This window comes from Anolis sagrei, chromosome 3 (assembly GCF_037176765.1).
Source record: "Anolis sagrei isolate rAnoSag1 chromosome 3, rAnoSag1.mat, whole genome shotgun sequence".
NCBI classification, from domain to species: Eukaryota; Metazoa; Chordata; class Lepidosauria; order Squamata; family Dactyloidae; genus Anolis; species Anolis sagrei.
The window spans coordinates 12322103-12348125 of record NC_090023.1 but is presented as its reverse complement, the minus strand read 5'-3'; the positions used below and the strand labels follow the sequence as shown (position 1 = coordinate 12348125).

Genomic DNA, 26023 nt, shown 5'->3' with positions numbered 1-26023 from the left:
CCACAGCTGACTGTCAGGAATTATAATAACTGACATCAAAAACACCTGGAGGATCAAAGATTCTGAGGATGAGAACATGCGAGTTATTTTTACATCCCTAATTGTATCATCTCCAAATGATCAAAGGTCTGGAAACCAATAATAATAATAATAACAACAACAACAACAACAACAACAACAACAGCAACATCACACAGTCTTAGATGCTTGGGAAGTGTTCGACTTGTGATTTTGTGATATGAAATCCAGCATTTAGATCTCATTTGCTGAGTTTTTGTGTCAGTAAAATAATAACTTTGTTTTTGTATCCCGCCACCATCTCCCTGAAGGGACCCGGGGCGGCTTACATGAGGACAAGCCTGGTCAAACATACGAGGGGTATTTTTTTTAAGTAAGGTCCATTGGAACATAAGTACACAACGAAAGTTTATTTCAAAAAAGTAAATTTATTTTCAGAAAGTACATACTTCACTTTATTTTTCGACATAGTTGCGAAGTTTGTTTAAACACTTATCATACCTCTGAATCAATTTTAAAATACCCTCTTAACGAATCCTCGCTTCAACTGAAGCCACCAAATCGTCTGTAATCAAAGAAGGGTGACTGGAGTGGTCCTCATCTTGGACGTTGTCACGGCCATCTTTGAATTGTTGTACCCATTTATGCACTTTGCTTTCACTCATAACAGTATCACCGTACACTTCACAAATCTATCGATGAATTTCTGCAGCAGGCAGGTTCCTTGCTGACAAAAACCATATCACTGAGCGAACCTCACATGCGGCAGGTGAGTTGATAGTTTTAAACATTTTTAAAGCACGGAACAGAACGTTACAGGTTAGCTACAGAGTGGAAACTGAGCACAGTTGTTCCCGAAGCATGCCAGTACATGATGCACGTGCTCATTGCGGTATGTGCGCGAACTACTAGTGTCTACAACAAAATGGACCTTACTTTAAAAATACCCCTCATAGATTAAAACCTAAGAGGAACAAACAATAACATTTATTAAAGACACATTATAAGCCACATAACATCAACAGTCAATAGCCTGACATAGTAGTCAAATACTAAACTCGGGCAGGCAGGGACCTCTGCGATAAAGTTGTAGGGACAGGGCAACTGGAAAAAGTGCAGGAGCCAGATGATAACTTAGGGCTCGAAGAGCAATATCAATTTGAACACTATGTCTATAGGACAGGGAACAGTTGTAAAGTGCAGGAGCAAACTATTAAGTTAAGGTTAAGGAAGCAAAATTATCTGGTGACCTGTTTAATCAAATGCACAGTGGAACATCCACGTTTTTAGGTCTGTATGAAAACTGGACAGGGTGGGCACCGGTCTAATATCTGTGGGGAGGGAGTTCAAGAGCCGGGGACCACCACTGAAAGGGTCCCCTCACTCATCCCCACTAGCCACTGTTATGACAGAGGCAGAAGTGAGAAAAGTCCTGTGAGGTGTGTTTTAGGGAGCTGGGAACATTTAGTATGGAAAGAGAAGAGGGGATCTAATAGCCATATTTAGATATTTGGAAAGATACCATATTGGAGATGGAGCCAGCTTGTTTTCTACTGATCTAGAGACTAGAACATAGAGCAATAGATTCCTCCTGATGGTAAAAGCTGTTTGACAATGGACTATGCTGCCTGGAAATGTGGTGGAGTCTCCTTCTGAGGAGGTTTTCAAACAGAGGCTAGATGGACATTTTGTATTCCTATATGGCAGGGGATTGCATTAGATGATTCTTGTAGATTTTTCCAATGATAAAGTTTTAAATGATAAAACTGTATCATTTTATGACTATATTTCACTGTCATATCCTACTGGAGTAAAAACTCTTGGATGAGAAAGGGGACAAATCTGAGTCACAGGAGATTGACAGTTTTGTCATAGTACTGGCAGAAGCAGAGCGCAGTAAATTTCAGACAGTGCCTACAGATCAGGAGGGATATACAGAAAAGCACTGGAAATTGCAATATAGTGGAGAAATAATAATATGTGGATTTAAAGATCAAACTGCAAAGACTCTGGCACAAGCCAGTAAAGGTGGCCCCAGTGGTGATCGGCACACTGGGTGCAGTGCCTAAAGACCTTGGCATGCACTTAAACACAATTGGCGCTGACAAAATTACCACCTGCCAGCTGCAGAAGGCCACCTTACTGGGATCTGCACGCATTATTTGCCGATACAGCACATGGTCCTAGACACTTGGGAAGTGTCCGACGTGTGATCCGATACTACAGCCGGAAGAGTGATCTTGACTGCTGTGGACTCGGCTTGTTCTGTTTTAAACAGCAACAACAATAAGGGACTCAGGACAGTTTACATGGAGCCAAGCCCAACAGAACAGTTAAAATGTAACACATTAAGATGCATATCAACAAAATAATAACAATATATATATATAACAAAATAAAACACAACATTCTACAGCGTATAAAATGAGCATCAAACCAACAACCAATAGCAAGGTTCAGTGTCTCGTCATGGGTGGGTGGACTCGTGCCACAACATTAGAGGATAGGACTAAAGTGCAAATATCATACAACAGCAATGAGAATGAGAACAATTTACCTTTAAGGCAGTGGTTCTCAACCTTCCAAATACCGCTTAGTATAGGTCCTCATGTTGTGGTGACCTCCAGTCATAACGTTATTTTCACTGCCACTTCATAACTGTAATTTTGCTGCTGTTATGAATCGTAATGTAAATATCTGATACGCAGGATGTATTTTTAGTCACTGGACCAAATTTGGAACAAATACCTGATACGCCCAAATTTGAATACTGGTGGGGTTGAGGGTGATTGATTTTGTCATTTGGTGATGCTGGAATTACTGGGATTTATAGTTCACCGAAAATCAAAGACCCTTCTGAACTCCACCAATGATGGAATTGAATCAAACATAGCACACAGAATTCCCATGACCAAGAGAAAATACTGGGAAGGTCTGGTGGACACTGACCTTGAGTTTTTGGAGTTGTAGTTCACCTACATCCAGAGAACACTGTGGACTCAAGCAATGATGGATCTGGATCAAACTTGGCACAAATACTCAATATGCCCAAATGTGAACACTGGTAGAGTTTGGAGAAAATAGACCTTGCCATTTGGGAGTTGTAGTTGTTGGGATTTATAGTTCACCTACAATGAAATAGCATTCTGAACCCCACCAATGATAGAATTGGACCAAACTTTCCACACGGAACCCCCATGACCAACAGAAAATACTATGTTTTCTGATGGTCTTTGGTGACTTCTCTGACACCCCCTTGTGACCCCCACAGGGGTCCCAACCCCCAGGTTGAGAAACACTGCTTTAAGGATTTGGATATAACAATCGTAAAGTGCTTGAAGACAAGATTTTTGGGTCTTAACTGGGGCCAAATGATTAGGAAACACTTTGATCCCTTTTAAAAGGAAGAAGACTAAGGTCAAATTAGAAACCCATCTGGGTAGGGTTCTCACCCTCTGATTCATGACTCTCACTAATCAAGAGTTGGGCCACATGTAATCACTGGAGGGACCTTTCATGGCTATAACATGATTTCACTTTAACAACCATGGTAACATCTCATGGAATCCATGATTTGTTGCAGGACTTGCAATGTTGATCCCATGATTTGTACAACATGCAATTTCACTACAAATTGCACAATAGGCCTAGGCACAGGGGCCAACTCTTTCTTGCTCTAGTCCAGCCATGGGCAAACTCGGCCCCTCCAGGTGTTTTGGACCTCAACTCCCACAATTCCTAACAGCCTATTGGGAATTGTGGTAGTTAAGTCCAAAACACCTGGAGGGCCCAAGTTTGCCCATGGCTGCTTTCGTCCCTTCTCCTCACTCCTGGCCTTTTCATAGAATTATAGCGTTGGAATAGATCTCAAGGGTCATCCAGCACAATCTCCTGCTACAATCAAAGCACTTCTGACAAACTAAAATCAGGTTTGGTTTCTTTTTGTTGTCTTAATATTTTTTCCCTATATAATTTTTATGTTCTTAAAGATATGTATTTTTAAAATGCACTGGCATGACATTCCCCAAGGGAGGCAGGAAGAAAATTGGCTCTTGCCTCCTCTGCAGTTGCCCCAATCTGCCATGAGAGACAGAACTATCGTAAGCCTGCATTTGATTTTCCCCGTGGGTCAGTAGCCCATCCTTGCCCGAGGAGGTATAATTTAGCTTCCCTGTAATAACTGTAGCATGACAAGAGCCCAGCGTTGTCAAGTGTAAGCATTGTAACTACTGGTGACAGCCAACGCCTCATAAATTGAGGTGAGATTATTAAATTTAGACTGCCAATTACCCCTTCGGAGAATTCTGCAGGGTTTGCATGTGATGGGATAATCGGAGAAGGTTTTTTCTTTTTCTTTTTTGTAATTAGCTCCAAGCATTTGTTGTTGGTTGTGCATTATAGCAAGGTCATTCCCCACTTTAGATTCTTTGGAGGCATGAAACAGGTGTCCTTTGGTGCTGCTGTTGCTATACATGAAAATATGCAAAGCTAGTTGCCAATGAACCAAACCAAGCCCAGTTGATATCCTCAGGTGACATCAGAGGTTATTTTTTAGGGGGCATTAATGGCATCCCTTTCAAGCATGCAAGTTACTTCTTGGACTACAGCTCTTTGAATGCCTGGAGCAGAATGGTCATGCTTCCCAGAGGATTCTGGATTTTGCTTCATGTCTAGAACTCCAAACTAGAACTCCAAAACTCAAGGTCAATGCCAGTCAAACCCTTCTAGTGTTTTCTGTTGGGCATGGGAGTCCTGTGTGCCAAGTTTGGTTCAATTCCATTGTTGGTAGAGTTCAGTATGCTCTTTGATTGTAGGTGAACTATAAATCCCAGCAACTATAAATCTCAAATGACAAAAACAATATTTTTTGAGGGATGGTCATTCCTTGGGTGAGTAGGTGTCTTGTGGCCAAATTTGATGGCAATTCGCCCAGCTGATTTTGAGTTAAAGGACAAGGAAGAAGGTGTGAGGAATTGTGGGAGTTGAAGTCCAAAACACCTGGAGGGCTGAAGTTTGCCCATGCCTGGTACTGAGTCATGGGTGTTAAAGCAGTGCCAAACTGTATTAATTTTACAGTGTAGATACACCCTTATCAGTATTCAGGAGGAGGATCTACTTGGGGCTTCAAGTTGTGTTCATATGAATATAAGTAAACTCCTTCATGCAGTTAGAAGCCCTGAAGAGGGTTATTGTCTGACGTAAGTTAATCCAGCTCCTTTGTTCATTAATTAAAAGGACATTTTCTGCAAAGTGATACCACCAGTCTCTGTGCCATGATGGTTCATTAAAGGCCAGATTTTATTACATATTACATGCTTTCTGCTTTTCACACAAACTTATTATAGCACTCTGAGAAGGTGATCTTTTAAAGCACATTAGACTAATGTTCCTGAAACGCCAGCTAATGTAAGTTTTATTGAATTGCTGCAACTTAAAAAAAAATTGTAAAAAAAAGGTCACCCAATGATTTGCTCTGATAATGGATTTGGTGAAAAGAAAACAAAATGAACGACTTGTTGTGGAGGACACACAAACCTGACATACATTTACAGCTCCTGAGATAGATGACTATCACCACAAGTAAAGAGGTGTTAGTGGTATGACTTCAAATAGCACCGGGATTGTGGCGCAGCTGGCTGAGTGTCAGCTGCATTAAGATCACTCTGACCAAAAGGTCATGAGTTCGAAGCCAGCCCGGGTTGGAGTGGGTTTCCAACCAATTGTGTGTAGCCTGTTGTCGACCTTTGCAACCCGGAAGACAGTTGCATCTGTCAAGTAGGAAAATAAGGTACCACCTTAAAGTGTGGGGAGGCTAAATTAACTGATTTATGAGGCCATAAAGAAGACTCCAGCAAAGCATTCCAGCGGAGAAGCATGCGGGGAATGCGGAAGTGCTTCATCAGCGTCACAGATGGATGATGAAAGCGACAGCTCCCCGGCGGCCAGAAAAGTCAAATAGCCTCTGTGTATGTCTGTAAATGTTTGTATGACAAAAATTGGCATTGAATGTTTGTCATATATGTGTACACTGTAATCCGCCCTGAGTCCCCTGTGGGGTGAGAGGGGCAAAATACAAAAGCTGTAAATAAATAATAAATACATATTTTCTGACTTACAGGAATTCTAAAGTGGAGCTATGATTGAGTTCCCTTGGCAAGGTTTGTTCTGGGGCAGGGGTGCCTTTGCCTTCCTCTGATGCTAAGAGAGTGTGACCACCCAATACATTTCCATGACTGAGTGAGGACTTGAACATTTGTGTCATAGAATCATAGAAGCATAGAATCATAGAGTTGGAAATGGAGCCCCCGGTGGCACAGTGGGTTAAACCCTTGTGCCGGCAGGACTGAAGACCGGCAGGTCCCAGGTTCGAATCCGGGGAGAGGCAGATGAGCTCCCTCTATCAGCTCCAGCTCCTCATGCAGGGACATGGGAGAAGCCTCCCACAAGGATGATAAAAACATCAAATCATCCAGGCGTCCCCTGGGCAACGTCCTTGCAGACGGCCAATTCTCTCACACTAGGAGTCACTCCTGACACGACAAAAAAAAAAATAGAGTTGGAAGAGACCTCCTGGGCCATCCAGTCCAACCCCTGCCAAGAAGCAGGAAAATCATCTTCAAAGCACCCCCAACAGATGACCATCCAGCCTCTGCATAAAAGCCTCCATAGAAGGAGCCTCCACCACACTTCAGGGTAGAGAGTTCCACTGCTGAACAGCTCTCACAGTCAGGATTATGCAACAGGATTCTGGGAGAGAAATGGATCATCGATGCTCAGTTGGAGACCACCCATAGGAACACCCACTCCTCAATGTCACTGAAATCATGTATTATGGGTGAAACTGAGAGATCCCATCCTAAGTGTAAATAAGGTACCTAAATTTCCTACTTGACAGATGCAACTGTTTTTTGGGCTGCAAAGGCTGCAAAGCAAGCTGGAGAAATGGTTGGGAGCTTACTCTGACCCGGGCTGGCTTCCAACTCATGACTTTTCATAGTGATTGTAATGCAACAGACTCCCAACCAGCTACACCACAGCCCGGTCCCTGATGATAGTTACATGACAATTGCCTATACATCAGTGGTTCTCAACCTGTGGGTCCCCAGGTGTTTTGGCCTACAACTCCCAGAAATCCCAGCCAGTTTACCAGCTATTAGGACTTCTGGGAGTTGAAGGCCAAAAACATCTGGGGACCCCAGGTTGAGAACCACTGCTATACATCCTTCTGTTGAATACTGACATTGAGTAAGTACCATTGTGCAATGGGAAATACACAGCAGATGTTTCTGCAATCCCAACAAAGAATTTGGAATACTGAAAACATTGCCAAACGCAGTAAAACGCCTGTAACTGTGAAATCCATACCTATGTTTCACTTATCAACACACAGGGTGAAAAGTCTTTCTCAGTTACTTGCTAAGTCCTCCCAGCAATTATATGGTATAAACATACTCATTCAAGTCACTCAAGGATCTAGCAAATTCTTAGAGGTTACATCTCTCAGAATCTCTAGGTCTTCCGGGACAACCCTATAGTATATTGGGATTAGTAGTTAGCTACTTTAATGGCATTTGGTTATACCTACAGTTTCAGGTAACCACGACCTAACTGGGAATATATCCTTTGTGGATATGGAAATTTTACTATACCATCCAAAAAGGGACAACTGCATTTGAAATGTTACATAATTTGGGGGGGGGGGGGGGGGCTCTATAATTGCATTATGTAATAAAATTTGAAAAAAAAGTCTGTTCCTGGCTTGTGTTGTTTCCTGTTTGAAAGTAGTTGTTCTGTTCCAGAAACCTCATTTTTTTGTGGCTATGTTGAATTGGTTGAAACTATTCATTGAAAAACTATAGCAAATGTGCTGCAGGATGTCCTGCAGAAACAAAGTTTATAACAGTAAATAAAGAACAACACTCAAAAATTGGGGAATTCTAGACAAGAAACGATCAGGGCCAGCTAATCACCTCCCAACAAAGGATTCCCCCAGGCAGTAAGACGCCAGACCTTGAAACTGCTAGGCCTTTGCATTCTAATCAAGGTGGCCAATTTAAACGTTCACACCTACCTCAAACAGACAAGAATTCTTTATCCCACCCTGGACCTTCCACAGATATATAAACCCAATTTTCCTAGTTTCCAACAGACCTCACAACCTCTGAGGATCCCTGCCATAGATGCAAATGAACATCAGGAGAGAATGCTTCTGGAATGTGGCCATACAGCACGGAAAATCCACAACAACCCAAAGTTTATACAGTTTAATAAACATTTTCCATGTTTTTATGATCGAACCAATTAGGAAATTATATTTATAACCCAGGAACAAAAAATGTGTTACACAGTGTTATCAGAACCTAAATAAGACTATGGCACCTGTATCACATTCTTTTAAATGGTTGCAGAGAGCCAGATACAGATTCTCTCTGGACCTGGTTGGGAATACTTCTCTAAAACTTTCCTTAAATATAGCAAGAAACAATTGCTTGCTACCCCTCTCCGAGAAAACCAATCTGAATAGCATGAAATCCCATTGGGCTTAGCCATGTTTGCAAATGACTAATGCGGATCAGGATATTGCCTGTCATTATGTGCTTCTAAAGTAGCTGGAAGTGGAACTCCCCCCCCCCCCCCCACCTTAGCTAAAGGTATTTAAGCCTCCCTGCACAGAAGACAGAACTGCCATGTGGAGTGGTATTAAGGTAAAACACAGCTGGGATTAAATTCCACGTAGTGCCAGATTCTCTTCTCCCTCCTCTTTAATATAGCTATAATGTTCTTACTGCTTAAACCGCATCTATAAAAACACTTCATATTCTCTTTTGCTCTTGTAGTACCTTACATTCAGAAATAATAGGCTTGTGTGTGTTTTTAAAAAAATCTTATTCTTTTCTTGTATTTCAAAGGAACAGATATCCTAGTGTATTTGAATAAGCAACCACAGGAGAATGTTGCAAATACTATCATTAGTGTGTTCAGGTGGATACTGTGGGTGGGTCTTGGATGTGAAATAAATATGGATTGTTTACTATATAGAGAAATTTTTAAAGAACTTGGTTAGAAGTCTGACTTGGCCATGGTGGTCCACGCTCTGGTTACATCCCATATAGACTACTGAAATGCTCTCTATGTGGGGTTGCCTCTGAAGACTGCCTGGAAGCTGCAGTTAGTCCAACGTGCGGCAACCAGATTACTAACAGGAGTGGGGTACAGGGAGCATACTACTCCTCTGTTGCGCCAGCTCCACTGGCTGCCAATTAGCTGGTGTTGATCTATAAATTCCTAAATTACTCCGACCCAGTTTACCTGTTCGAATGGATTCTCCCCCATGAACCATCAAGGTTGTTAAGATCTACTGGAGGGGCCCTGCTCTTGGTCCCACCACCCTCACAACCGCGTCTGATGGGGACGAGAGACAGGGCCTTCTCGGTGGTGGCCCCTCGGCTTTGGAACTCTCTCCCACTGGAGATTAGAACTGCACCTTCTCTCCTGACTTTTAGAAAACTGGTGAAACTGGCTCTGGAATTTGACATTTGATGAGTGTGTCAATAACTCCTGACCACACGGACGGATGGCGATGAATTGTGACTTCATTCTGATGACTTGGCCTTGTGTAATTATATGATTGTATTTTAATGTGTTAGTATATTATGAGATGTGATGTTTTAAACCTTTGATGATGAACCAATCTGGACACAGCATATTATTTGAGAACACAGAAATGCTGGACCACTCTCACAACCACCATGTCAGACTACACAGAGAAGCCATTGAAATCCACAAGCATGTGGACACTTTCAACAGAAAGGAAGAAACCATGAAGATGAACAAAATCTGGCTACCAGTATTAAAAAACTCAAAAATTACAACAGCAAAACAACAGAGAGTAAACAATCAGGCACATGAAATCACTCTCAACAAAAGATTCCCCCAGGCACTTCCAAGCCATTAAATGCTAATCAAGGTGGTCAGTTGAAACATTCACACCTAGCTGCAGCAGACAAAAGTCCTTTGTCCCACCCTGGTCATTCCACAGATATATAAACCCATTTTCCTATTTCCAACAGAACTCACTACCTCTGAGGATGCTTGCCATAGATGCAGGCAAAACGTCAGGAGAGAATGCCTCCAGAATATGGCCATATAGCCTGGAAAAACCTACAACAACCCAGTGATACCAGCCATGAAAGCCTTCGACAATACTTTTAAACCTTTGTTTATGAATCTTTTGTTGCGTGAGTCCCTCTGCGGAGGTTGAGAAGACCAGTATATAAAAGTTCTAAATAAATAAATAAATAAATAAATAAATTCTTATTAGTGTCCTTCACTTGTGTAAGTTCTCTCACACATTTGGTCATTGCATGTTGTGTGCCTTTAACTCCTTTCCAAAATGTAGTGATTTTAATACATATTTATTTATTTATTTATTTATTTGCCATATTTATATACCGCCTTTCTCAGCCCGAGGGCATCTCAGGGCAGTTTACAAATGACACAATTTGATGCTTCCAATAACAATTAAAACATTTAGCATAAATAACATTAGATAAAATAATAAAACCGATAAAAGTATAAATCCTCAGCGTCGCATTACTAAAATCATTATCCAATCACATTGTCCAGTCATTCCGTAGATCAGAGTTTGTCTGCTACACTGCATTTGGGAAAGCTTGCCCAAAAAGCCAGGTTTTAACTGTTTTGCGAAATGTTACGAGGGTGGAAGCTGATCTGATATCCCTAGGGAGGGTGTTCCATAGTTGAGGGGTCACTGCTGAGAAGGCCCTGTCCCTCCTTCCTACCAACCGAATCTGTGAAGAAGGCGGGACCGAGAGCAGCCCCCCCCCCCCCCAAGATGATCTTAGAGTCCTAGATGGTTCATAAGGAGATATACGTTCGGACAGGTAAGTTGGGCCAGAACCGTTTAGGGCTTTATAAGCTAAAGCTAGCACCTTGAATTGTGCTCGGTAGCAGACTGGCAGCCAGTGGAGCTGGCTCAACAGAGGAGTTGTGTGGTCCCTGAGCGCTGCTACTGTTATCACCCTGCCTGCCACCTGTTGGACCATTTGTAGCTTCTGAAGAGTCTTCAAAGACTCATGTAGAGAGCATTGCAGTAGTCTATACGGGATGTAACCAGAGCATGGACTACCGTGACCTGTCACAGGGATTCCTTGCAAAAATAAGTTTAGAAGATATTTGCCATTGCCTTGCTTTGAAGCTGAGGGTCCTTCCAGACAGGCCCTATATCTCTTCCAACTCTGATTCTATGATTCTGGTGTCACCATTAATTTCATAATGTTTTCTTAGGCAAAGAGGCACTCTTACCAGTTCATTCTCTTTGAAATATAACCTACAGTCTCTGGTATTAATTGGTGGTCTCCCTTTGAAGAACTAACCAATGCCCACCTTACAGGATCAGTTGGATCTGGTGACTAAGGTTTGCTTTTCTTCTTTCTTTCCACAGGCTTCAGTGAATACTGTGCGTGTTGACCCTTAAAAGACAGCCTGGTAAGTCCTGCTTGGTTGAATTCTGCTTCCTTATTGCTGGATAGTTTGCATATTTGTTTTTGAGAGAGAAATTTTATGTTTGCCACTTGAACAAGAGGACTTTGTCTCCAAAGGTTTTGTTAAAGGAAACAGACAGTCTTTAGTGGTGAGTTGAATAGAAAGTGTTGAATTCCTCTCCCTCTACTTGTAAATGATTATCAGCTTTAAAGAATGTTGAATACACGTGCTAAATATAGCAATGGAATTTGTGATCTCCCAAACCAGCATTGCTGCTTATGAAATGGAGTTAAATGCTGTTGAATGGTGTTCAGTTTAACGCATACCACTAGGGCAACATGTTACAAATAACATTACCTGTAAGATATTACTTTCTGAATTAATATAGGCATCACAATGTTATGGAAAACAAGTCCGTATTGCCATTGCTTGATTTTCTTAAGTGCAACATGCATTTAGTTATCGTTTCCAATAAACCAATGCCATTTTTGAGATTTGGTACATTATCAGAGCACATATTAAAAACACATTGAAAATGCTTTAACAGAAACTTGTTTTTCAATAGAATGAGCAATGCTGAAATGATATTTTGAAAATGAGATCATGAAGAATGAGTTGCTTTTTTTTTTTTTTTGGATTATGCTTTAAACTCTGAAATAGTGACATGAAAATGGTGCAGGCCTGCTGTTAAGTTTTGCCACAATATATTGTATAGCTAGGAGACCAGTGTCCCGTTTTCCTTCCTGAGACTGAAATGTTATCCCTACTTCAGTGTTAAGGCTGATCCAGATTAATGTTTGGGAGTTAAGCCCAGACAAGAGAGGTAAAGAGGAATATGAAGCATAGGGCTATTCAAGTAGACCTTGTCCCCTATGGATGGGACCCATGGTTATCAGTCCTTGACCTTGATTGATTGAAGACACTGACCATTGGCACCCTGAAGACAGTGATGGAAGCATTGCTGGGTAGACAAGACTCTGAATGGTATCAAAAATATGAACATTGTGTGGATTTGAATGTATATTTGCCTCCTTGAGTGAGAGAGATGGAGCTAACACAATTGGGTGCTTGTGGTTGCCGGTAACATTTTTAGTTTAATGGTGGAGAACCGATGTTGCCTTCTTGGAATAAAGATCGCTTTGGTCACTTATGAAGATTATTTTTATTTACTTCATAGAAATTAGTGTCTTCCCTTTTCCATTAATATCTATGGTATTACACGAAGTAGCATAGATTTATATTTTTGTTATTTATTTACTATATGGTTGTTATCAATGCTAATTGGTTTTGATTTTGGCACAGTTTGAGTACCCAGAAAAACCAGAACTCGAAATTCTCCAAAATCTAAAATTGTCCATATTGGTGACTAAGATAGTGAGACCTTTGCTTTTGGATGGTTCAATGCATACTAACTTTGTTTCATTACAAAAGTCTTAAAATGCTCTAAAAAAAGACTTTCATGCTATGTGTATAATGGGTAAATGAAACATAAATAAATTTTGTTTTTATGTAGTGATTTAGCTAGAATATGATGTGTTTTAATGGTTTATATGGTTTTTAAAATATTAGGTTGAATGTTTTTAATTGTACTTTATGAATGTATGGCATCAAATTTTGCCAATTTAAGGCTGAGAAAGGTGGGCTACAAATGCCGTAAATAAATAAATAAATAAATAAATAAAAGGATCGCGGTTAGCGAGTCCGTGCCTGGAGAGCATAAGATAAACCAGATAGGCCAGGAAAGAGAAACCAACTCACCAGATTGAAGACAAACCACAGAGGTTTATTACGATTTGGCCAAAAAGGATGCATGCAAGTAAAGCAATTTTATTTCAAAATGTACAAGCATAAACATACAGAGAAATACAAGATAACTTATACGGTTCTGACAGCTATTCAGATTTCCTACTCCCTCGTCTGATTGGCTGAAAAAAAGGCAGGCTAGGATATGTGCTGGGGTTGGCTTGGAAGGAGAATGGCAGCCAGGGATTGGTCAGAGTGAAGAACCAATCAGCTGCAGAGACCCTCTCTGGGAGGACAAAGTTTGTGGAGAACAAATGGTAAAGATATATTGATTAGCTCTTTTTTTCTTTTTAAAAAATCTTTAAAATTATTTTATCATAGTTCATAATTTTTTTATTATACTCAATTATGCTTGTATGATACCTCATGCTTTGGACAAAAACATGAAGAAAGTTAGCACATTAAAAAATAGAGAATTGTTTTGGTAATGGTGATGTGGACAATGAACAAGCTGCCGAAAGCAAAATAAAATGAAGCAGCTGGAGATGGTGAAAGCACAACTAAATGGAGCTAAGAAAAATGAGTCTAGGGAAGAAATATGCAGAGACTGCCCTGCTAAATTTGAAGCAGTTTAAATCTTTTTGAAGTAGCTTTGGGGAGCTTCTCAAACACTATCAGATATTTTACACATTTCCCCTCATCTTCGTCTTTGCTACACTTTCCAATGCAATATGTGACGTATGGAGAGAGGGATTGCAACTGAGAAGACACATAAAAGCTAAGAAGATTTTCTTTATTTGAATCTTAGGAGGCTGCTCTAGGCCTGCATTGGCCACATGAACTTTGGAAATGGTTGCTTTGTTTTTCATCCTGTTCAATAACTCAGTAGTAGCACAGAAGTATCCTTATTAGAATCTGGAGTGCAAGTTGCACAGCAGTCTCCAGAACAGAGAGTGCAGCTCCTCCAGTTGAATATCCCTAAATGCCTTGGAATATAATGGAATGATGTGCCTACGTACAGTGTTGTCATTATGCTAGGCAGAGGTTTCAGACAGAGGGCAAATGTATTGTTCAATATTATGGAATTAACGACTTATATATAAATATATCATACTATGCAAAGTATGACATATTTTTACTAACGGTTGTGTGAAAGCACGGGAGCGATATCCAGCATAGTTGTTACATAACAACTTATACATTGACATTTTTTATTCTGCTAGCATTGCATTGCATTGTATGTATGATGGAGTGACCAACTGAAATAGGCAGTAAATTCTGGGAGGATACATTAGGATGGCTAAGTCAAACGTTGGGCAGGAAAGTTCATTTCAGCGGGACAGAATTGTTAATTACCGCACTTGAAAATGAAAATGAAAGCTTGCCAAAGAAGGATCTTATGGTCTCTATGTTAAGCACTTCAACATTAGAAATGACGAAAGCATGGAAAACATCAGAAAATCTTTCAATATAAAAATGGCAAAATAGGATACGTTCCATAGTTATTACATAAAAATTTAAACAGATGGTAAGACTAGCAAGAGGGGACATAAAAGAAAATGTATTTTGAAACGGTTTGGAAGCCATTTATTACTTATACTAATTAATCAAGGCAATTCCAGATTTAAACTTTTGCTGCATCAAGAGAGATTTTAGAAACATGTGCATTGAAGGTTATGATTAAAATACAGACATTATGCAATTATTTGGGAGACAATGTATATATATAGTGATTGACAGAGATAGAATTTATGTCTTTATTAATTTTTAAAGGTGGTGGTGGGGAGAAAGAGAGAGGGGGTGAAAATTATGATAACTGTATGGAAATGAGGAATTATTGTACAGTCTCGTCTTAAATGCACTTGCATGTGCACAGTGACCCCACCCTCCCAATCAGGACACAAAATATAAGGCACATACCAATTGGGATAACAAACATGTTTAATTGGTTATAGCTGAAAACAGGGATGGAAGAAACACTTGGGTCCTGGATCACAACCTGCTGGTCCAACCTATTGGGGGTGGATGCTCTGGATGGGATCTGGATACCATGACAGCCAAGGCTGGCACAAGACAAGAGGGCGCATAGCATAGGGTCCTGTTTAATGGCACTCCAGGCTCCCTACACCAGATCACCCCCATGAAAAAAACAATAAGAAATATCTCCCCAGAGATAGATAGCCAAAACCAAACCTGGGTTGTTGTAGATTTTTGCGGGCTATATGGCCATGTTATAGAGGCATTCTCTCCTGATGTTTTGCCTGCAGAGGTTGTGAGGTCTGTTGGAAATAGGAAAATTGGGTTTATATATCTGTGGAATGTCCAGGTGGGACAAAGAACTCTTGTCTGTTGGAGCTAGGTGTGAATGTTTCAACTGGCCACCTTGATAGATAGTAAACCAAAACTAAGAAAGAATCAGTTCCTAGCAGTTTTAGGGCCAAGGAAGACTTTATATTGATTTGTGAGAGACTTTTGCTTCAGTTGAGGCAACGTCGAGATAACATCAAGTTTCATGCACCAAGGTCTGCCTAGCTCATGTTTGGCTTAGGGGATATGCGTCTGTATTGTTCATGGATTCAAGTGCCCAGTTTTATAGATTTCCTTGGACCCTTTGTTCCTGTCTTCCTTTGTACTTTTACTGTGAATTACAATTTACTGCTTTGGCTACATGTATTCCTAAATAAACTGCTTGCTGATTTTATCCAGCTGGTGTGGTTTTAAAGTCAGAGGTGATTCTGCTCTGGAGTACAGCAAACAGTTTGGGGGGAGGCAGAAAGTGTTTGAGATTATATGTGACATCATGTTACTAATTCCTAATTTAAACCATACAAACACACACAGATTGAGTAGTATCCTTTGTCCAAAATATTTTGGAATACCTGTATTTGTGTAATCATAGTGAGTTAGAGATAGGGGAAAGGGGGCTAGTCACACATCCAGCCCCTTGTGTTTTTCTCAAGGGCTTTTTCATCCCTTACTTTCCTTAACCTGCTTTTTACAGCGGTTTCTGTAAGTTCAACAGGAGAACCTAGAGTTGTCTGGCTTTCTCTTTCTTCCATCAGATTTCAAAGTGTGGTGGACCGATGGAGACTTTAGAAAAACCTTGTCAGGTTAAATGTGTAACTAGCCTTTCTTTCCTCAAAAATGGAAGTGGCAGGTGACATAAAGCTTTGAATTATGGAGTCTTTTCATAAAATCAGAATTGGAAGAGACCACAATGGCCATCTAGCCCAACTTTCTGCCATTTTGGATTTCAGATTGCCAGAAAAATGGAACAAAGGCTTCCTATTTTATAAACAGTTAAATCTCCGTGTGCAGGTGTGTATATCTATATCTATAATTAAGATTATTATGAAAGCTTTTAGAATATTATTAATGATTTTTAAAATCATTTTCAAATAATCTTTTTAGGGATTATTATTAAAATAATTGTAATCCTTTCTGATAATTGAATTAAGAGGACAATGCAAAGAAAAGGAAGCAATTCTACACTTCCTAGCAATTTTTCATTGTATTTTCTGGTTCCTTGACTTCCTGCAACCTTTTATTAATATGAAACTATGGGGAAGTTTGAAGAGGGAGTTGCTGCTGAACCATTGTGACACAAAGGAAAATGCTGGGGTGGGTAAGGAAATCATGGCTCAACTCTGCTTAATTTTTCATATTAGGGTAAATTATATCCACCCACCACAGTTTTGAAATTCTTCTCCATTCCTGGAAAAATTCAGTTCAGCCAACATCAGCTGGCAACATTGTTCCACAAATAACTGAAAATGGAAAAGAAGAGAAAAACGAGCGGGACAAAGACACGAACCAGTTGAAAGATATTTCTTTGACAAGCAACAAAGAACTAGAAAAGGACAAAGACGGGGGAGGAGAAATATAGAGAATTCGGCTAAGTATAAGTTTTATTTTCGAAGTAGAAGCTGTAAAGTGAACACAATGGAAAGAAAGGAACAGAATTTAAAATTGGATGGGAAAGAGTCTCCAAATGGGCAACCCATCTCCCACACAACAGAAAATGGAAAATAGGACAGTTTTTCTGAACCAATCTGAATTTAACACGCTAACCTCCCCAGATTTGTATGTCTATCTAAAATGGATGAACACATTCAAGCCAAGCCACATATGATTTACTGATAGAGTTCCATAGAAAAGGAGAACTCGATTTTTAGAATAGCTGCACATTAATGAGTTGTTTCTGTGATTGTCATATTATCATATAGTGACAAATATTTGTACACTCTCTAGTCCTTCAAGTGTGAAAACGTTGATATCTTTCAAGGCCCTTTACTACAGTTACTGCTCATGTCTCTTTCTTCCTGTGTTCTGTTTTTATTCTCATTTACTGTCTTTTCTTTGATGGCTCACATGAACATTGTCAGCTGTGGAAAAATCACATTACAAACAGGACAACATCACAATTTAATTTAGCCCGGTCAGTTTTCTTTACATGATAACATCACTGAGAGCAAATGAAGCCAATCCAGGGCAATGCTCACTCTGTGAATGTATCATCCAGTTTAGAAATTATCCTTGTGAAATCAGTGAATTGGAGGATGTGCATTGGCCGTTGATGTATTTTTGATGTTGCTGCAGAAAATACTTACAAATAGACTGCTCTCTCATCTCAGTTCAGTATAGAACTGACTCATTTTGTTTGTTATCAGTTTTACTGATACCAGTCTGTTTGCGCCAAGCCTCCTGCGGGAACTATCTCTTGTTTTCCAGTACCTGAAAAAACTGGGTCATCTGCACACGTAAATAATGAATAATCCAAACGTCACACTGTTAAAGAAATTGCTGATATGTGCTTTGTGTTTCATGAACACAGCTGATGGCTGCATATAAAACATTATCTTTTTTTCCCCAGTAGCAATGGGGGATGCTAAAGTTCTCTTTCAGCCAAATGTAGCCAAAGGCATCTGTGTCGGTGTGGTAGTGAAATCACACTGCATTTTAGTCTGAGCTTTAAAGAAGCTATCCAGAGTGTAGAATACAATCCTCAAGTAAGTAAGTAAGTAAACTTTATTATGGTTGATGACCAGATCATAAAAGGGGGACCCAGTCCCATACATCCACATCAAACCCAAGGGGTTATATATGTCAAACTTCAACAAATTTTAAAAACAAAGCTAAAAACCAATACAAGCAGTTATTAAAACCTAACTCAACCCAAGAGATTATCCAAACGCAGTCTAAATAGAGGTAGTGGGGATAATACCGGGGAGGGTGCATTATAGTCCACATGCATAATCCTCAAAATAAATTAATCTGATTATCTCATGATGAATGAGGTCACATATAATTCAGATTTTGGTCAGAAGTTACCAATAGCTCTATAGGGTTGGGAATCATACAAACTTCTAGCTTTTATTGGGATGCAAGCCCCAATATTCTTCTCCGTTGTTGTCCAGGAGCTTTGGAACATGCAGTCCAACCACACCTGGAGGGACAAGTGGAGAGCTTCCAAAGATAGTCATCTCAAAGTGGTGACTCAAAACCCTTCAAAATAGCAATGGAGTAAACATTGTTCCTATGTTCATGGAACAATTGCATTCCTGTATTGTTAAGGCTTTCATGGCCAGATGCTTGCCATAGATGCAGGCAAAACGTCAGGAGAGAATGCTTCTAGAACATGGCCACACAGTCCAAAAAACCTATAATAACCCAATTGCATTCCTGCTTTGAATTAAGTTTTCTTGCTTCTAGGCAGGAGGTTGGACTGGATAGCCCATGAGATCTCTTCGAATTCTATGATTCTATGACCAACAAAATAGAGGTGTTTTGATGACATTTTTGAGAAATTTCTAATATTTGTAGAAGGGAAAGTTGGCCTCATATCTTTCTTGACTTTGCATGCTGACTGAAGCTCCCTTGGGATGTGAACAACATTGAGTTGCGTTTCCATTTCCTTCTTCAGATTCCCTAGTTCTTTATCAGCTTCTGAGGCTTCTTACCCACTTCCACATAGGGATTGGACCCAATTTTGAGGGCTTTATATTTGTTTATTAACTTATTTATTTATAACAAAAACTATCTTGGGAGCCATTTTTGGAAAGTGCATTTTAAGTCCAATGCAGCTTTCAAATTTAGAATTAGATTTGGTCCCGTTATCAAACTGGACTTCAGAGCTCATAAATGAACTTCTATGACAAGATATGCTCCTGTCTCTGAGAGAAGATGCACAGGGAATATTTTCATAGGGCCATCTAAAACCAATAACTTCCTTTTGCTTCCTCAGGATTCCATGTAAGAATATCGAGATTGACTGCAGAGTTTCTCATCCTCGACAAGAAAAGATGCCTCAGAACAAATGTTGAAGAAAAGGCCACCAATTACATTATTAGGCATGGGGAGGTCAATTATGACCTCCTCCTCCTCCTCCTCCTCCTCCTCCTCCTCCTCCTCCTCCTCCTCCTCCTCCTCCCTTGCAACAAAAACATTCACAGAGTGAGCATTTTTGTGTGCAAATTCAATTACCTTCTATTTGCACAGGCATAGTTCCTTTTCTAATAGCTGTCAGTTTGAATCTGCTTGGGTTTCCTAGGATTTACCTTGATGGTCACCCGAGCACCCAACGCTGCAAAACCCAGTCTTATCCAATAATCAGATCAACATCTGTATTCCCCTTAACTGCCCTTAGGCCTTGGTCTACCAAGAAATTAACTTGAGAGCAAGCTGCAACTTCAGACTAAGATTTATTCTAGTAATACAAGTAGCTCAGATAAATACACCATCCTCAACTGCACAATTTGCATAGGCTGTGAATTAGTAGAGGTACATTTTCTATAACAAGCTTACATGTCTATTAGAATTATACAGCAAAGTGTTACACCCTCTCTCCCAACATGTCTGTTTAGACTTCTCTTTTCACCAGCATTAGGATGGGTATTAGGTAACTTTCATCAAGAAAGGAGTATTGTATCCAGCTAACAAGAAATGTGTAGTAGAAGCAGCCTTCTCAATTCTCAATTAGCTTTTGTTTATTCAACCAACTAACACAAATTCTCCCTGGGATTCAGTAGGAATTGTCACCTTTCTATTGGCCTATGTCAATGCATCTCTGAGGAGGATCAGAGTAGTGACTGTCTTGCTCTCTTGTTTTATAATTGTGAGCGTGTATATTGAGCCAGTGATTATATACTGTTGGGATTTTATTTACCTTCATTCTATCTTGATGTATACTTAGTGTGACTTCCTGCCCAGGACTAAAATGTGTTTATTTTCATAATACGGTTTGATAACTGTAGCCACAAGGGATAAGTTCCAAGTCCTCCCATGGATGTATGAATTTCTGGATAATTGTGTAGCCTATTTTTGACTATACTTGGGCTGAAAGCATAGAAGGGCACTTGAAGACCTAGAGTGGGCCACAAACATTTCCAAAGGGAATGCTTTTTGAAGCTTGCTAAATGAAACTGTGCATATTTATGTATTTAAATGTTATGAAACAGCTTATTTATGTAAATATTTATATGTTAGTGTTTTATTATTTCCATGATTTAGCGCACAATGTATATTGTATTTTGTTTGTTTTATGTTAATATGGCATTGAATTATTACCAATTTGGAAGCCACCCTGAGTCCCCTTTGGGGTTGAGATCAAGCAGTAAAAATACAGAATACACACACACACACACATATAGAGAGAGAATATGAATCAGTGGATAATGAGGTCCCACTGTATGCTACTATCTATTGCCTATCTATTACAGCATCAAGAGCTCAAAGAGACAAATACACCAGTACAAAGCTATGATTGATCATGATGGGGTCATCATTGTGGCAATTTTCTAAGGTGTCATAGATTTGTAGTTTAGGGGCATGTCGATTTCTCATTCCTCATTAAACTACAAAGCATGAAAATCATTAAGATGGAAACATCACATTATGGTAAAGGTAAAGGTTTTCCCCCTGACATTATTTCCAGTCGTGTCTGACTCTGGGGGTTGGTGCTCATCTCCATTTCTAAGCTGAAGAGTCATCATTGTTCATAGACATCTCCTATGTCATGAGGCCGGCATGACTTCATGGAGTTCCTTTACCTTCCTGCCGGAGCAATGATTTATTCAAATTTGTGTGTTTTCAAACTTCTAGGTTGGCAGAAGCTAGGCTCTAACAGTGGGAGCTCACCCTGCTCCCTGGATTAACTGCCAACCTTTTGGTCAGCAAGTTCAGCAGCTCAGCAGTTTAACCCACTACGCCATCATATTAAAGTGAAATGTAAAACTGTAGTTGTGTTATGTCAAAGGGTCAAAATAGCCCTGATCAGATGCCAATGTAAGAATGTAGTTATTGGGGAAGCAAAAGATGAAGGACTTGCTCTACCAAACAATAATTCTGGCCCCCATTAATATTTCCTTAAGTCACTGTATTTCTACCATTACAGAGAGTAAGACACTGAAAATTGGTTACGCATAGAACACTTCCGTTTGCTGTGTTTTTATTTATTTTTTGTTCTGTCTGCATTACTAAATGCTCAGCTGAAGTTTAAGTTACTCCAACACTGGAGATGTGGAGACCGAAGGAAACATTCATTGGGTACATAGAAATCTAAATAGGCATGGTGAGTACTGTCCATAGCTACAGGCTTAGTGAAGAGTATTAGAAAACTGGAACAAAGGCTACCTATTTTGTAAACAGTTTAATGCAAGAAGTGTTTGACCTTACTATGTCTTTTCCCATGTTGTTCAGGGACACCTTCCATATCTTCCGTTCTTTGTGACATTGACTGTTTCTATCCAAATGGTATGAAACATTCAGGTACAATGTGACTCCTCTCAGACATCAGATCTGCCAAATTTGAGACAGATTGGACAAAAGTACCCATTTATAAGCAATTAAAATTGGGATGGGTGGGTGACATCTTCCAGGCATCTCATTGCTTTATGCTTCAGTCTGGACATTTTTCATAGCCTGTCACTTCCAGAGCAGTACAGGACCCCACCTCCCCACAGAATGTTCCTCGAGCGCATTCATTTTTCATAGAGACAAGTTAGGGGTGCATTCATTTTGTGTTTCATTGGTTTTGGAAATGAATGCATACACCTAACAGGAAACAAGAAACTTCAGGTCTATCCTGGAATAAATTACTAAACCTATACTTCTTCTGACTCTTAGGAAAGTTTGTATCATTCTCCTTTCCATCTCTATTCTACCTCTATTTTAATGTATGTTTGTTTACAGGACAGAAGCCTTTTTTTTCTCTCCCCCCCCCCCCTTTTAAAAAATGCACATAATTGAAAAATATATTCATTGTATTGTTGAAGGCTTTCATGTCTGGAATCACTGGGTTGTTGTGGGGTTTTTTTGGGCTATATGACCATGGTCTAGAGGCATTCTCTCCTGACGTTTTGCCTGCATCTATGGCAAGCATCCTCAGAGGTAGTGAGGTGATATATTCATTGCTTGCCCGCATTCCTTCATTGGTTAAAACATCTTTAAATAATTATTTGGGTTCACTTGAAATGTGTGTATTATGCTTTGTACAGATTTCAAAGATGCACATTTGTGTCATTGTGTCTACAGTTCTCCTTCAGTAGAAATTGTGTCCATCCCAAAGACAGTTTCATGTTGAATCGTTGGTTCAACATGAAACTTGAACCATAGAAAACTTTGAACTAGTAGAGATTCCTCGTGAATCCATAGCTCAACTCTCTTGCTTACTTCTGGGTGAATAAATCATCCTGATCTCCTGATATCCATTCATTTATGGTGCCTAGGCTTCATCCTAGTCCTTGTGGCAGGCTACAGAACACACATAAGCTTGTGACAGGTCTATCATGGTGGTGTGACTGTGGAAAGAGGTCCTCTATAAGGGCAGAACTGAGGGAGAGCTGGAATATCATTGGGCAATGTGAGACATAATAGTGTATCTCACATGGAGAGCTTGTCCACATGAGAAAAATATTTTCTTTGGTATGATACTTTTTGAGAAATAGTTTTGTCACTCAAGAGGAGTCCCAAATTCCAAGTTTACAGAGGACAAGATCCTCCATCTGTCAGCAGCTTCACAATCTTAGTTCTGCATTCTTTAACAGTGTAATGGTTGTCAAGTCCCTGAAACAGCCCATGCTGCTTTTGGAGGGGAGAAAAGGAGAGGCAATTCAGACCATTTTGTGGTGACTGAACACAGCTGCGGGAGGGGATAATGACAAAGAAATGAGTGTGCACTCACAGAAAAGAGTGCTCCTCATATTCCTTTCTCCTTGAGCCCAGAGCAACCAACCCTTCATAGACTGCATTGCATCTCTGATCCCTCCCCTTTCTACTGTTAAAAAGCTGTCAAAACTTTTCCCAAGGCATGACAGATGTCAGGCATAATAGATTTTTGGATAGAGTTTTAGGGCAAAAGAATAGCTATCTGCATCCTAGCCAGAAAGGGACTCATATGCACTTAAGCTGTATTATTGGCATATAAAATTGTTTAGTCAAAAAGGTGACCCAGAAGAACGGGTCAATATATCAATGGGTCAAGGTAAGTGCTGTACCTTAACTCTTAGATAGATAGATAGATAGATAGTAATATCCCTTTCTCTGAGTAGAGTGCAAAAGCAAAGAGCATTATCAATTCCACAATAATCTAAAAGAAACACCAACCCCATCTATTGTCTCTTCTGTGATGCTGCTTCTGGACTTTGAATGCCTGGACATGAAATAGTAGCTGCAGCTCTTTGATACTTTCCCTTTTCAAAGAATGACCCTTGATGTATCCATAACTTTGTTCAAAATCCACAATTTTGGCCTCAAAAACACCCCTACTTACATATGAGGTCAGCTTATCAATGAATATTTAGTATTTATTTTTTTGAAACATTATATTTCACCCTTCTCACCCCAAAAGGGACTCGGGGTGGAGTACACTATATATGCAGCAAGCATTCCATGCCAGGACATAAAATAACTATAAATATACACAAACACTAAAGCCAGTTATATCTACTTTAAAATCAGTTGTTTAAAACCATCTCAAAACACCATTCTGACTCTGGTCAGCAGAGTGGGTTTCCTATTATTGCCTTATTGCACTGTCCCAAAGGTTTGGTCCCACAGCCAGGTTTTTACCAACTCTATGAAGGACAGGAGGGAGGGGGCTGATATGAACTTGCCAGGAAGGGAGTTCCATAGCTGGGGGGCAATCACTGAGAAGACCCTCTCTCTCAGATTCGGCAAACGTGCTTGTGAAAGTGGCAGGTGATCTTAGACTTCACGAGGTTCATAAAGGCAGATGTAAACAAGCAGCCACTGGAGCTGACATAACATGGGAGTTGTGTGCTCCCTGTATGCTGCCCCTGTTGTTAACCTGGCTGCCTCTTGTTGGACTATTTGAAGTTTCCAAACAGTCTTCAAAGGCAACCCCATGTAGAACATATTGCAGTAATCTATCCTGGATGTAACAAGAGTGTGGACTATCATGGCCAAGTGCAGGTAATTCACTTATACAATGCCATAGTGTGTAAATTTGAAACCAGGCCTATGTACATGTATCTTTTCATGTAAATCGGAGTATGGACACAATATTGGTCACTGCGCACATTCATTATAGACAACATTTATCTATTTATTTATTTATTTATTTATTTCGGGTACTTCAACCCCGCCCTTCTCAACCCCTTAAAGGGGACTCAGGGCAGCTTCCAACCGGCATGCGTTTGATGACTACAATTCAACACAATAAAATACATAGTAACAATAATTATAAACAGTTAAAAACATTACATTAATACAATCAAAAGTCAGCCTGGTAGCCATCGTTTCGCCAAGTCCATAATTAATACATTCATTCTGCTTATCATAGTCCATTTCCAAAGCTTCCAAGTGTGTACATTGAACATATTAGCATCATAAACATGGATGTGTTCAGTGTGCACACAGAGAACTTGCATTGTCCTGATATAAAATGTTTGTATCTTAAGTGTACGATATGCGTGTTGTTAAAAAACAGAAAAAATTATAAAAACTGGACAATGTTGAACATGTTAATTTAAACTGTGACCTTGAGTACACTGGCTTATTCTGACCAGCTTAGGTAATATCAAATAATATCAAATTTCCATCCAGCACTATGTCTACATAAAGCCTAATGAATTAGGACAATTTACAGTCTTCATGTCCATCCTCCATTGAGCTCATCTTAACCACAACATATATACCTGGACTGAGCAATGCATTTATTGTGTACCATTTTTTAAAATCCTAATTTAAAAACAGACTTGTTGCAAATAAATAAATTTTCAGCTCTTCATCCCTTGGCATAAGATTTGTGAGCTGCTAAATTTGTATCACTGAGGTAATCGCATTTCTTTTACCCTACAAGACGACTCACCTTCTGAAACCAGCAACTGCAAATATGATTAATCTTTCTTTTGCTCTCTCTGGGTCATTTAGTAGAGATCCTCACCGTGGAACTGCGTCAGCTAGTATCCCAAAGAGGTGTGTGTGATAAAGTGAAGGACTATACAAATTGGATTTTTGCTTGGCTGATGACCATTCCTATTAGCACCTAAAATTGCTTAGAGTCCTGCAGGCTGTAATGTGCTGAGAAACAACTGCAAGATCTGGGGGGACGGAAAAAGAAAAAGAGTTGGCAAACTTTACTTCCCAACTTCTTTTATTAATTCAGAGACATAGGTCTATTAGTTTGGAATATCAGAATGCAAAGGTATTTCGTAACACAGAGACAAACTTTGAGAATTAAGCTGATAGCATAAACCTTTGTAGATTTATTGCTTGTCTGTACCAACCTCTTCTCTGA

At 39.8% G+C, this 26023-nt stretch overlaps 1 long non-coding RNA gene across 1 annotated transcript in view; it reads left to right on the top strand.

Annotated features, from left to right (window-relative positions):
* The window catches only part of LOC132770090 (uncharacterized), an 880357-nt gene that overhangs the window by 188162 nt on the left and 666172 nt on the right, over positions 1 to 26023 (top strand). The window contains exon 2 of the long non-coding RNA XR_009630984.2: positions 11483 to 11526. This is a non-coding gene — a long non-coding RNA (uncharacterized lncRNA). The remainder of the gene's footprint in view (positions 1 to 11482; positions 11527 to 26023) is intronic.